At 46.3% G+C, this 13,867-nt stretch overlaps 3 non-coding genes across 3 annotated transcripts; 2 read left to right on the top strand and 1 right to left on the bottom strand.

Moving 5' to 3' along the window:
* Nucleotides 1–10,415: 10,415 nt before the first annotated feature.
* TRNAM-CAU lies at nucleotides 10,416–10,488 on the bottom strand. Its single transcript has one exon. It is a non-coding gene; the product is annotated as a tRNA-Met (tRNA).
* Nucleotides 10,489–12,280: 1,792 nt separating this feature from the next.
* Nucleotides 12,281–12,354, top strand: TRNAN-GUU. Its single transcript has one exon. It is a non-coding gene; the product is annotated as a tRNA-Asn (tRNA).
* Nucleotides 12,355–13,433: 1,079 nt separating this feature from the next.
* On the top strand, nucleotides 13,434–13,507 carry TRNAN-GUU. The gene has a single exon. It is a non-coding gene; the product is annotated as a tRNA-Asn (tRNA).
* Nucleotides 13,508–13,867: the final 360 nt, after the last annotated feature.

Here is a 13,867-nt window from a genome sequence, read left to right as displayed (position 1 = left end):
CCTCCTCTCTCTCCTGATACTGTGGGGCGTTCGGTCAATGACCGAGCGCCCGACTTTTCAGAGGGGGGTGACACCAAAATGACTGCCAGTCATTTTGGTGTCATCCCTCCAATAGTGTCACCCGGGTGTGGGCCGCACCACCCTTGTGACGTCAAGTCAGGAAATGATTAGCGCATGGACAAGCATTTTGGTGGTTTCCTCAGTGAGAAAAGGTTGAAGTCAAGAGATGTTTTTCAGATGAAAGCGGCACGATTTAGTGATAGGGGGAAAAGAAGAGGTCAGAGTCAAAAAGCACACCAAGGCAGAGTGCCTGCGGAGTAGAGGAAATGGTAGCTCCATCAACCTGAAGAGAGATGGACATGGGGTGCCAGAGATAGTGTGCATGGGTGTCCCCACACCGCGTACAGGTATCTCTACGGGAGGACCAAATGTGTGACCACACCAGACAATGTTTATGAGCACACAGTTTATTCAACTCACCGGAAATAAAGTAACCACAAGCAAGTAATAGCTAACTAAATGCTAATACAAATCACATACAACAGGGCAAGTGAAACATGGGGAGCAAGGCCACACATGGGGAGCCACGGAGTAATGGTCAGGGTACAGGGGGGCAGCAGGATACAGGACACATGAAACAGGTCACAGGATACAGGAAATGGCAACAATACTGAGGCAAAATCCCCACTGCAGGGATTAAATAACCTCCTAGGTAACACCAGGTGTTGATTAATTGCAGAGACACCTGCAGGTGAGCCCTGGAGCTGCAGGTCCTGGTTCCAGTGTCACAGCGCCACCTAGAGACGCTCAGGTCCCTGACAGCCACTTACTGCCCAGAGACACCTGCAGGTGAGCACTGGAACTGCGGGATCTGCTCCAGCTCCACGGTGCCACCCGGAGGTGTCCTGGTCCCTGACATGGGGGTAATCTTAGAGGGAGGAAACACGTGGAGTTCAGATAATGGGACAGGTGAATATGAATCCTTTTCTTTGCAGGTCAGCCTTTTCTAGCCTTAAAGTAGAACTTCAGCAATTGTTTTTTCTCATTTTGGATAAAATTGGCAAGATTTACAACTTCTGTCCGGTTAAAATTGCTGCCCATGTTCCCATGGAATGACTCATGCTCACTTCCTAAAGACTTCTGAACGTTGTGGCAAGCTTTCGGTTTTTGCTGAATGCTTCTATGCTGCAGCATTCAGCAAAATGCCAATACATATCAGGATTTGCTAATCCCACTGTGTAGGGCTGCCTAACATTGATAGGATGTGTGGTTCACACCTCACTTCCTATCACTGTCAGACACCCGATCACTGAAAGCAATTGGGTGTCTTGAAATGCTTAAAACTTTCATTAATGGATGCCTCGTCAGTGAGGCACCCATTAATGAATGGTAACCATTGATTTCATCGGTTACCGGCATTCAGGAGTCCTGAATAGCTGGGTACGCAGTCGTTTGGGCACTTAGCGACGGGAACATACAGTATACGTCTCCTGTCACTAAGGGGTTAAATAGCGGGCTCTGGAGTCTTGGCATAAGATTATGAGCAAGGGGCTGATTTATAAATCGTCTGCCACCATACGCTAGGTAAATGCTGTTCGCATGGCATTACCGCCACTAGATAGAGCTGAGGAGCATTGGAAATTCTTGGCGTCATCTAGTGGCAGAAGTGTTCTGTGGGTAGCATATGCTGAGTGGAAGATTTATAAATTGGCCCTCGAGTGTGTAAACATTTGAAGAGCATGCATAAACAGTGCACACGCCTGTGCAAAGCAGCATGGCCTGTGGTCATATATGTGAACATATACAGAACAAAACTTCTAATTGCCACATTTTGTAAACTCTGCTGAGCCTGAGCCTGCTCATTCTTTAGTAAAGGAGGAATATATAGTATGGGGCCAGACTTCATTTTCATGTCCTCACTGTAATAATGATAACTCTTCTAGCACTTCAAGGGTCCTGTTAGCATGACCACCCCAGCATACCTCCCAACTGAGCCTCATTTGCCACTCTACTTGATTTTTAATGTTCAAGTGACAAATTTGCTTTAACATCAGTGACAGAAGTTGGTTTGACCGATGTGCCCTAACTATATCTGCAGAGTGCTGACACAGAATATGTTGTCTCCAGGATATCCCGTGTCTCAATGCCAGAACTATTGCAATCAATATCAACAAGTAAAGGAAGCAATGAGAATGATGTACGTGTAGTTCATGTGGTATATACACTATATTGCCAAAAGTATTGGGACGCCTTTACACGCACATGAACTTCAATGGCATCCCAGTCTTAGTCCGTAGGGTTCTGTATTGGGTTGGCTCTGCCTCTTCTGGGAAGGCGTCCACAAGGTTTAGGAGTGTGTCTATGGGAATGTTGGACCATTGGTGAGGTCAGGTACTGATGTTGGAGGAGAAGGCCGGGCTCGCAGTCTCCGCTCTAATTCATCCCAAAGGTGTTCTATGGGGTTGAGGTCAGGACTCTGTGCGGCCAGTCACGTTCCCACCCCCCCAAACTCCCCCATCCATGTCTTTATGGACCTTGCTTTGTGCACTGGTGCGCAGTCATGTTGGAACAGGAAGGGGCCGTCCCCAAACTCCTCCCACAAAGTTGGGAGCATGAAATTGTCCAAAATGTCTTGGTGTGCTGATACCTTAAGAGTTCCCTTCACTGGAACTAAGGGGCCAAGCCCAACCCCTGAAAAACACCCCCCCCCCATAATCCCCCCTCCACCAAACTTTACACTTGGCACAATGCAGTCAGGCAAGTACCGTTCTCCTGGCAACCGCCAAACCCAGACACGTCCATCGGATTGCCAGACAGAGAAGCGTGATTGGTCACTCCAGAGAACACGTCTCCACTTCTCTAGAGTCCAGTGGCGGCGTGCTTTACACCACGGCATCCCACGCTTTGCATTGCACTTGGTGATGTAAGGCTTGGATGCAGCTGCAGCTAGCTATTTACTCTGCAGACAGTTGGCGACTTCTGCGCACTGTGCGCTTCAGCATGCGCTGACCCCGCTCTGTCATGTGACGTGGCCTACCACTTTCTGGCTGAGTTGCTGTTGTTCCCAGTTGCTTCCACTTTGTTATAATCCCAGTAACAGGTGACCGCCAAATATTTAGTAGCCAGGAAATGTCACGGATGGACTTATTGCACAGGTGACAACCTATCACGGCACCACGCTTGTAGTCACTGAGCTCCTGAGAGCGACCCATTCTTTCACCAATGTCTGTAGAAGCGTCTGCAAATCCAATGATTTGGAGGGGTGTCCCAATACCTTTGGCAATATAGTGTATATGTGTATGTTTGTGAATTGGAAGAGGAAAATTATCACCCAAGGCTAAAGAGTTTAAAGGACAAAAATAAATGTCAGGTTGCCATGTAATAACTGTATATAAGGCATTGTCCACCTTTGGCCAAAATTCAATAAATATCCCCTATCAATAAAATAAAACAAATTAAATGTTTGCATGAAAGCCTGCTGAGCATTGCAACTGCGATCAGTTCATCATGGGTTCAATGCACAGGCTCCTGTATTGTTCACCCCCGGCCCCAGGTCCGTACGGAGGTACAGACCTTCTGTTATGGGTGGAGGAAGTAATCAATGGACTACAAGTGCCATGATGTTATGATGTCACAACACTCGTTTCAGCTTGATCTGTGATTCCTTCTGCCATGGTGGCCGTTGGGACTCCCCAGTTTTATATGGCAGCAAGTAACATACATTGAGTGGCCGGATTATTATATACACCGAGTGGCCGGATTATTATATACACTGAGTGGCCGGATTATTATATACACCGAGTGGCCGGATTATTATATACACCGAGTGGCCGGATTATTATGACCACCTGACGTTTGTAGGCACATTAGCTATAATTTGGCGCTGAAGTTGCTAGAGGGCCAGACCATTATAAATAGGGAAGCGGGTTGGTTACCACGACAGTAGAAGTGATTGGGAAGATTCGGGGAAACAACGCGATGTAACAGCCTTGGAACGCGGGATGATTGTTGGCGCTCGGAGCCATGGAGCGAGTATCAGCAAAACAGCAGAATTCGTTACATGTTCAGGAGCGGCTCATTGTTAAAGTGTTTAAAGACCGGACTGTCAGCCAAAAATCTGGGTCTGAGCGTGCGAATTGTGGCCGTCAGCGACTAGTCAATGTTAGGGCAGAACGGGGGAGGGGCAAGACTGGTACAAGACAACAGAAGGGCAACAGTGCAGTGTCAGCTTCCTCGGATCACCTTTCAACATCTCGTGGAGTCACGAGGCGGTCCAACAAAGTACTGATGGGGTGGTCAGCACACAGATGTAAATACTTATTATTGCACAGATCTACTAAGAAAAAAAGTAAACTCTTACATCTGGAGAATACAGTAATGAATAAAGCCAGGATCAGCACATACAGCAGGGCCAGCAGTCCATAGGAGAGACGTTCTCGGTTTGGCCTGCAATAATTAGTCCATCTGTTGCCTGAAATTGCAGCATAAAATGGGATGTTAGTTACAGAGACCTTCAAAATTCCATAATTAATATATTAAAGCTCAACTCAATTTTTACCCTCCCCCAAATTTGTTGTTGTTATATTTTTTCCTGCAGTCTTCTGGCCAGTTGAGTCCTTCCTTTTTTCCCTGAGAGTGGGGTATAAGACTTGTAAGGTTTCCAGTCTTATACCCCACTCTCAGGGAAAGCAAGCTAAGATTCTGAGGAAGGGGGCTTGCCCCTGAAACGCGTCAATCTTGGCTGACTGTGGTCGGTGGACAGTGATGTGACCGGAGACTACCGTGTTACATAGTCGGGGGGATACCATGTTGGGTTAACAGACAGTGTGGCCTCTCGTTTGTTGTTAAAGCCTGATGAAAACGTTTGTTTGTGAGTACTTTTATCCCTTGTTTTATTTATTGTAATAAATGTTTGTACACACGGAGGTGGCGCTCGGTTCCCTTTTGTTTTCTATGTTCGTGGTGGAAGCCCCAGAGCCTTGGATGAGCCGCCCCTCAAGTCTGTGGGAAAAACTGTGATAAACTGTTGAAAACTTTGAGTGTGCAACAGCAAACGGATCGTTCAGCTGGCAGCCATTAGCGCGAAGAGCTAAAGAAAACCTTTTGTCTAATAGGTAATCACGCGTGCACCGCTAAATAAATATACCAAAATGGAATAAAGGGACGCCATTCACCCCCTTCCTGATCTACCAGCATCAGATTTGAGAGCTACTGGTAGATCACCATCTAGATAATGGACACCCCTGACCTAGATCAACCATCAACTTTTCAGTACAAGGGCCTGTCTGACTCGATACAAATAGAATTGATTGTTTAGATTTGTCCTTATACCAGATAGTTTGGGTACATCTAAAGGACATTGTGCAATCTGACTGTATATTGTATGGCCAGCTGTCGTCATTTGTAAATTATGGCTGTTCTCATTGTACACCTCTACTTTATGATCTCATGCTTTAGCTACTTTGGCTAAACGGGTGTGACAACCAATGCTTTGGGCCTTTGGGGTGCTAGAAATTAAAGAAATTTGACAACGTTCTACTGGGCGCCATATATTTGGGAGTGTTTCAGTTTAAAGACCAACTAGTGACCAATGTCCCAGAAATGAGTATCAAAGAATCACCTGTACTACATACAGTACATAGACCTTCAGATACAAACGTTTGGTGCTCGAAGTGAAGACACGGAGGGTGCCGTGTAAGATAGTCAGTAACAGAAGTCAACAGCACTCAATATTTTCGTGCAAGAAGTCTAAGCACTATTTATCCAACCGTCACATGGGTCATTAAGCCAATGTTTCGGGGCCACGCAGGGTCCCTTCTTCAGGGCAACATAGTAACGTCACTATGTCGCCTTGAATGAAGGGACCCTGCATGGCCCCCCGAAATGTTGGCTAATTGACACTTGTGACAGCTCAATAAATAGTGTTTAGACTTCTTTCAAGAAATATCAAGTGCTGGTGACTTCTGTTACTGATAGAATCCCAGAAAGTCTCACAATGACAGGTATAGCCAAAAAAGATTTCTGCCCAAAGCTGTCTTTTGTATTAGCTGAAACCCACACATCCGTCTTTGGCGTGTCCAGATTGCCATATTTCACAGCAATCAAATCTTAAATAATTAAGATGGCCACAGACATTACCTGTAGGCATGTAAGACTTGTAACTCCCTATTGGTGGCCATTGTTCACCCATCACATTGATGACTAGAATTCAGGTGTGGGAGGTCAGACCAGAGCCACCGATCAGGAATATAGTCACTATGAGCATTGCAAAGCAACCCAATGTGAGAGGTCTCGGCTTTACTACAAGAGACCGGCATGAAGGTACCCGGAGGAGTCTCCAGTTGAAGGTGTATTTCCACATTTATAAGGTTTATTCGCCCTAACCTTTAGCATGGATCCAACCCCTATAGTATAACATTACACTGAGAAAGATTATAATAGAACTAGAAATTAGATCAATTTCCTTGAAACTCTAGCAAAATAATTGGACATTTCAGTATCATTTTGCCATATTGGATTCAATGTGGAAGTCAAAAATCGATTCTACCCTGAAGATGCGCTCCAAAAAAACATTATCTGAATGAAACAAAAAAAGAAAATGTTGTTAAAGCAAATTTCACCTAAGCAGCTCAATGAGCAGTACTGAGAGTTTTGGCAAAATTTCGCCAATAGCTAAATAAATTTGGCAGAAAGCACTCCGCTCCTCCATAACTACCATTCCATACATAGAGCTGGTTGTTATATATGACTGTACATTGGACATTATTCTTCTACATACAATTCCTCATATCAGCCCACTTGGTTTTCTGCCATAATACTGCAAAGGGCAACATGCGTAGCACAGCATCCCCTTCCAACCAGTCAGGTCTCTTCCAACATCGACCTTTCCCTCCCGAATTGTTTTATGGAATGAATCGTTTCCTTCGCTCATCGTTCATCTGCAGAAATGGAATTCTTACCTGAATCCTGCAGATCATAAAAAGGGCCCTCATGCGTGGAGCTTTGGTCTGATTCCATCCTCACAGCTTACACTCCCTTTGACTGAAAGGGTTTTATGTAGAAAGCAGCTGAATCAGGAGAGGAAATGGCTGAGAAATAGTTTATCTTCTCCATTCCGCCAAACAGGATCCTGCAAGATAAATCTCTGCGGACACAAAAGAGCTGCATGTGCATATCACAGGAACATATAAACAGTTCTGCTGAAACTGAACTCCAGGCTGATATAACCGATTAAAATGAATGCCCCTCTGTATTCATTAATACATCTTTAAATGTCTTTTATTTTAAATGTGTAGCCCCCATCACCTTCTGTGATGTGACTACTAAGCATTTAGTGATTGGACTTGTAGTACCAATTACATGGTTAATCCCAGGTGTCTAGTCTTGTCTGTACCCCCTGGGCGGAGTGAGACTCTGGCATATTGTGGGACAGCCAATGTTGGATACTGTAATATGTGTACAGTACAGCAGCCAATCACTGGGCCTCTCTCAGCCAGTGGTGCATGCTGGGATAGTGTACATATATTGGTGGGAGCGGCCATGTGCTCTCTCTCTCGCCGGGACCAGCCATGGATTAGGGCTGCGTCCTGTTCAGTCTGCCCCCAGGCTAGGCCGAGGCCTGGGGGTGGGCATAGGCTGAAGTGAGGGAAGAGGTTTCCCTGAGGACTCCAACAGGGAGGAGGTCTGAGAGATGGAAAGAGGAAAAGAACCACGACCTCTTGAAGTGCCCTGGATCTATGTGGACTTCAGAGCATGGTCGGTTTCCTTCCTGAATTGTGGATCTGCATGGCTACTTTCACACGTTTCGGTGAGTCTGGAGCATCTGATAGTTACCCCTAGACACCTAGAACCCCTCCCCCCTCTCTCCCTAAGAAGATGTTCAATAAAATGTTCAACTAGCATCATACTACTGAAGTGGATGTCAATTTATGGGCACCAGAAGAGGGCGGTTAGTGCTACTGGGCGCAGATGGAAATCAACCCCTAGACCGACTAGATGTGGACCGGGCAAACAGCGGCTCCCTGCGGGGAGTTATCGCTACAAATGCAAGAAGTGTGAGTACATAAATGTGACCTGGTATTGGCCTCCTGCAGCATTGTGTAGTCTGTACAGTAGAGCTCAGAAAGGGGGAGAGAGAAGAAGCACAAGGATCCCGGTATGCTGCAGATCAAGGAGCATGCTGATAATATGAGAGAGCAGTGTGACAGTTGAGCTTATCAGACTTCTTCTTTGCATTTCACTTTACAGTCACAGAAGAAAGCAAAGAGACAGAGAGAGGAGCTCATCAGTGTACTTCTTCTCCAGGCACTGTCCAGGTACAGGGATGGGAGTGAACCTGTAAGTCAAAGTGAATTGGCAGAAGAGATCCGGTCCCCTTCTCTGCAAGACAGGGTCGACCTGTTTAAATCTCAGTACTGGATGGACAGAAATACAAATCCTTTGGCAGGTAAAACAGCCCCAATATATATACAATGATCAGTATATGTATATGACTACCCGCCTAATATTGAGTAGGTCCCCCTTTTCCTGACCCGTCCAGTCATGGACTCCACTAGACATCTGAAGGTGTGCTGTGTTATCTGGAACCAAGCCGTCAGTAGCAGATCCTTTAAGTCCTGTAAGTTGTGAGGTGATCGGCCTCCATGGATTGGACTTGTTTTTCCAGCACATCCCACAGATGCTCGATTGGATTGAGATCTGGAGACTTTGGAGGACAAGTCATCACCTCAATCTCATTCTTGTGTTCCTCAAACCATTCTTCAACCATTCTTGCAGTGTGGCAGGGAACATTATCCCGCTGAAAGAGGCCACTGCCATCAGGGAATACCGTTTCCATGAAGGGGGGGACTTGGTCAGGAACAATGTTTAGGTCGGTGGTAGTGTCATAGTCACATCCACATGAATGGCAGGATCCGAGGTTTCCCAGCAGAACATTGCCCAAAGCATCACACTGCCCCCGCCGGCTTGTCTTCTTCCCATAGTGCATCCTGGTGCCATCTCTTACCAAGGTAAGCGACACGACCATCCACATGATGTAAAAGAAAATGTGATCCATCATACTAGGCCAACTTTTTGGCCAACCATGGTACAGTTCTGATGATCATCTACTCATTGTAGGTGCTTTTGGTGGTGGATACGGGTCAGCATTGGCACCCTGACCAATCTGCAGCTACGCTGCCCCATACTCAACAAACTGCGATGCTCTGTGTGTTCAGACATCTTTCTATCAGAACCAACATTCACTTTATCAGCAATTTGATCTATAGTAGCTCTTCTATTGGATTGGACTACACGGGCCAGACTTCCCTCCCCACGTGTATCAATAGCCTTGGCTGCCCATGACCCTGTCACCGTTTCACTGGTTTTCCTTCCTTGGACCACTTTTGGCCATTCCTGATGACTGCAGACAGGGAACATCTCACAAGAGCTGCAGTCTTGGAGTTGCTCTGACTCTGAGTTGTCTAAACATCACAATTTGGTCCTTGTCAAAGTTCTTCAAATCCTTCCCAATTTTTTATGCTTCCAGCACATCAACTTCAGGTGCCAAATGTTCACTTGCTGCCTAATATGTCTCCCCCCAACTTCAAAGTGCCATTGTAATATATCTCCCCCACTTCCAGGTGCCATTGTAATATATCTCCCCCACTTCCAGGTGCAATTGTAATATATCTCCCCACTTCCAGGTGCCATTGTAATATATCTCCCCCACTTCCAGGTGCCATTGTAATTAGGGCTGTTCAAATTAACGATTAATTTTTCGATTAATCGTTAATCTTTTTGATCGATTGAAATTTTTTTGATCGATTACATTTTTTTTGAAACTTTCTGCACGAGCGCCAGCCAAGGCATTGGCCTATACACATACAGCACAGCAATGACCTATACACATACAGCACAGCAATGAAGTAATAAAATGAACTAGGATCACACTAATCCAGCACGTTATTATTCTGAGTTGCCCCACTCAAGCGGCGGCCATATTGAGTGGGGCACGTGAGATTAATAAAGTGCTGCATTAGTGTGATCCTAGTTCATTTTATTACTTCATTGCTGTGCTGTATGTATATAGGCCAATGTAGTTGGATCTGTATGTGCGTTATAATTAATCCAAATTAATCGATTAATCGATTGAAACAAAATTTCGATTAATCGAACACGAAAATTTTTATCATTACCAGCCCTAATTGTAATATATCTCCCCCACTTCCAGGTGCCATTGTAACCAGATATTTAATGTTATTCACTTCACCTCTCAGTGATCACAATGTTATGCCCGATCCTTGTATATTCTTCTGTGTGTTTAGTGGTTTGCCTGGATTTCAGGTATACAGTAAACCTGCCACAAATCTGGACCATTCAAACACTAAAGGCAACACTAGATAAAAATTTCGCTAGAAAGGGAAAAAACAACTGCTTGCCCCGTGTGAGGATTGAACTCACGACCTTCAGATTATGAGACTGACGCGCTACCTACTGCGCTAACGAGGCAGATAGATAATGCAACAAAAGGAACTATATACCCAGTTGGTGTGGACTCGTAAATGGGTCATTTACAATTATTATTTATTCAACACATCACATAAAATGAGAGTAAGTGGAAGAAGAACCCCCTTATACTGATGGTCAGTGGGAAGAATGCAACTCACATTGGGGTCATCAAAGTTAAAGAGACACTAAGGCTGCGTTCACACCTGACCGTTTTGTAGGGCGTTCTACGCTCGACGGACGCTCTACAAAACGCTCAAAAATATAAATTGCATTGTAGTCAATGCCCTCGTTCCCACCTTGCCGTATTTCCGCCCGTCCCTAACGCGCTACAAAACGGCCCACGCCTGAAAAGGTCCCGGGACTACTTTGGGCCGTTTTGTAGGGCGTTTTCCATTGGGATACAGCCAAGTAGCCTTTGGAATCGCACGACGGTCGCGCGACTTTTTTACCGCGTACCGCGGTAAAAAAAACGCGTGACCGTCGCGCGACAGACGCGCATATTACAATACGCCTAGGTGTGAATGGGGTGTAAACTCAGGAGTTAAACCTTAAAAATAAATTAAAGGAGAACTATGGTGTTAAGTCTTTTCCCCATAGTTCTCCTTAGGACACAAACAAGCGTCCTCCCGTCACACTAGGCTCAGTATACCGCGAGCTGTAGCTCACGGTATACTGAGACACCGCAGTATACCGCGAACTGAGACGCCGCTGCTGAAGCGGATCCCGACAATTATGCCGGGATCCGCCCAGCTGCGTGAGTGACAGCTGGCTCTGCCTATCTAAAGGCAGAGCCAGCTGTACCCGCCCCCTCCCCCGTCCGTTTCGCCAGTCAGCGCTGGTGGATCGGAGTGGGGGGAATCCAGCCCCTCCCCTGTCACGGCAGAGAGCCGTGACAGGATCGAGAGGTGAGCGAACGCCGGTATGTGTTCGCTCACCTCCCGATCTACTGAGCTGACCTGTGACAGTCTCATTGTCACAGGTCGGCTAGAACTATGAGGTGAGTGAGAAGCACCCCCCTCATAGTTCTCCTTTAATGTATCTTAACTCTGAACAACAATGTATCTTATTTGTGTGTCACTCGATGTAGATCCTCCAATCATCTCTGAATTGGTGCTGACACTGTTCTTCCTTCTGGTGGGGGGCTACTTGTGTTCCCCATGGTTCCTATGTCTGTTGTAAAGTTACCACCAGTCCAAGCTCGCTCCCAGAGATGGGCCACAAGGTCACGTTTAGTTTTCTAATTTGCATAGAGATTGCGCCACAGAGACATGCTTGCCGCCAGCACCATGGGAATGAATGACGCTAATTCAGGGAGTGCGGGATCCATTCAGAAAAGAAGGGAAGTTTGCCACCATCCAGGCCTGCTCCACCTCCCACCCTCTGCCATGCTGCCAAAGCTGCAGCTCTTGAAGTGAAAAGGGAACTCTGATATGAAATGGAGGGCTTTGACATGTCAGGGGGTCTTTGTTGTAAAGTGGAAACTCTGCTTTGAAAGGGGGGCTCCTGATGCGCGGAGCACTTCTGACGTGAAGGGTGACTTGCATACTTTTAAAGGGTGCCGTGCCTGGAAAAGGTTGAGAATCGCTGTCGTAGAGTACTGGTCTGTCCTCTTCTTTTATCTTTCTTAGTAGCCAGAAAAGCCACCATGTGTAGTGTTAGGTCAGAGGCAAGGGGGTGAGGACAGCAATCAACACTTTTCAGAAAGAATGCAAATTTGTCAATCACAGCACATGATTTTACCGTGCAACCCTCATAAGAACTGTTCCCTTTCCTATCAACAGCTAAAGAACAGGTCTCTGTGGCGCAATCGGTTAGCGCGTTCGGCTGTTAACCGAAAGGTTGGTGGTTCAAGCCCACCCAGGGACGCTTCACTTTTCTTGCCATGTGATCAACTGAATTGCAAGCAGACGCCTCACTGCCTGGTGCTCTGTTTAACACATTAGCTTCTCATTATTTGCTATGTATAGCACACACACACACACACACACAGGAAATTTTATAACAAATACCATGGAAATGCCCTTCCACAGCAAAAACATCGACTGGAATAAAAGAACTATGGGGTCAGTGTTTTTCCCCATAGTTCTCCTTTGGGTAACGGGAGGACACAAACTAGCATCCTCCCGTTACCCTAAGCTCAGTATACCGCGAACTACAGCTCCCTATATACTGAGACGCCGCAGCCGGAGCGGATCCTGACATCGATGTCGAGATCCGCCCAGCTGCGTGAGTGACAGCTGGCTCTGCCTATCTAGAGGCAGAGCCAGCTGTACCCGCCCCCTCCCCCGTCCGTTCCGCCAGTCAGCGCTGGAGGATCGGAGCGGGGAGGGGGGAATCCAGCCCCTCCCCTGTCACGGCAGAGAGCCGTGACAGGATCGAGAGGTGAGCGAACGCCGGTATGTGTTCGCTCACCTCCCGATCTACTGAGCCGACCTGTGACAGTCTCATTGTCACAGGTCGGCTAGAACTATGAGGTGAGCGAAAATCACTCACCTCATAGTTCTCCTTTAAGGAATCCTACCATATCCTTACCATGTAAAAGTATAAATAGTGTACAGATATAACGTGTTTCCCCGAAAATAAGACACTGTCTTATATTTTTTTTGGCTCAAAAAATTACATTAGGTCTTATTTTTTTAATTTGTTTATGTACAACAGTCTACATGTATTCATGTACACAAATATGGTGATCAGGACAATCAGGGGTGCTGAACCTTTGCTAGAGCAATTTGGTAGCCAATCTTAGAGTACTGGTCTGTCCTCTTCTTTTATCTTTCTTAGTAGCCAGAAAAGCCACCATGTGTAGTGTTAGGTCAGAGGCAAGGGGGTGAGGACAGCAATCAACACTTTTCAGAAAGAATGCAAATTTGTCAATCACAGCACATGATTTTACCGTGCAACCCTCATAAGAACTGTTCCCTTTCCTATCAACAGCTAAAGAACAGGTCTCTGTGGCGCAATCGGTTAGCGCGTTCGGCTGTTAACCGAAAGGTTGGTGGTTCAAGCCCACCCAGGGACGCTTCACTTTTCTTGCCATGTGATCAACTGAATTGCAAGCAGACGCCTCACTGCCTGGTGCTCTGTTTAACACATTAGCTTCTCATTATTTGCTATGTATAGCACACACACACACACACACACAGGAAATTTTATAACAAATACCATGGAAATGCCCTTCCACAGCAAAAACATCGACTGGAATAAAAGAACTATGGGGTCAGTGTTTTTCCCCATAGTTCTCCTTTGGGTAACGGGAGGACACAAACTAGCATCCTCCCGTTACCCTAAGCTCAGTATACCGCGAACTACAGCTCCCTATATACTGAGACGCAGCAGCCGGAGCGGATCCTGACGTCGATGTCGAGATCAGACCAGCAGG

This window comes from Nanorana parkeri, unplaced genomic scaffold, assembly GCF_000935625.1.
Source record: "Nanorana parkeri isolate BGI_ZX_2015 unplaced genomic scaffold, ASM93562v1 scaffold2324, whole genome shotgun sequence".
NCBI lineage: Eukaryota > Metazoa > Chordata > Amphibia > Anura > Dicroglossidae > Nanorana > Nanorana parkeri.
Note: the sequence above shows the minus strand (reverse complement) of the source record. Positions and strands in the feature narration are given on the sequence as shown.